This window comes from Sesamum indicum, linkage group LG1, assembly GCF_000512975.1.
Source record: "Sesamum indicum cultivar Zhongzhi No. 13 linkage group LG1, S_indicum_v1.0, whole genome shotgun sequence".
Taxonomy (NCBI): domain Eukaryota; kingdom Viridiplantae; phylum Streptophyta; class Magnoliopsida; order Lamiales; family Pedaliaceae; genus Sesamum; species Sesamum indicum.
The window spans coordinates 3,109,876-3,110,821 of NC_026145.1; positions in this window are offsets into that span (position 1 = coordinate 3,109,876).

The following is a 946-nucleotide window of genomic DNA, read 5'->3' on the forward strand; positions in this document are numbered from 1 at the left end:
AAGATTGTCCGAAGAACACGAAAACTTTGGAAACTCTTGGGTTGCATGCCCGAGTAGTTGCAGCCCATATCTTTGCCAGAGCAACATAATATTTTCTTGTTGCTCTGTCAAAAATTCATCATTATTTTTCCTCTTCCAAATGTGTGAAAATGTACCCTTGTGTTTGCTCTATTGGAGAAAGCTAGGATAGGATATTGAAATAAGCTAATTTTACTGATTTGAATGTGTAAATGATCTATGTCATGAAGTCAAATGATGACTTCAACTGTATTATACAATGATACTAATTTCTGGCATGAAATCAGCCTTGTGATGGTGTTGAATCAGACTGCAACTCTCTTAATTAAATGTGAAAATAGTCTACAAGTTTATTTATTTTGAGAAAGACAACATTGTTTGAGGGCCCCTGGCATTTGGTACAATTATTTAAATAATGCAAAAAAAAAAAAAAATTACAGATCTGGTGCGATTTTGAATCCTTCAAAATTCTGAGCGGCACCGCGGTGAAAAACCGCGGTGACAATTTAAAAAATAAAAAAAAAAAAGGATTTTACTATGTCACCGATAGATTTAAAAAAAAAAAAATATTTAAAAAAGCCCCCGCGGTGATTCACCGCGGTGGCAATTAAAAAAAAATTATATTTCCTGTGTCACCGCGGTAGCTCACCGCGGTGACACAAAATTATTAAAAAAAATAATTTTTTAATATGCCACCGCGGTGATGAACCGCGGTGGCATATAAAATTTTTAAAAAAAAATAAAGAATGAGCCACCGCGGTTCATTATTCACGTTTTTTTTTTCGTACCTGACACCGCGCTAACAGAGCGCGGAGATTACTTTTCTGCTTTTCCAGTCTCGCTGACACCGCGCTAAGATAGCGCGGTGATAAATAATTTTTCTGTATTATTGTCTGTGACACCGCGGTTGTTTATCGCGGTTTTTTTA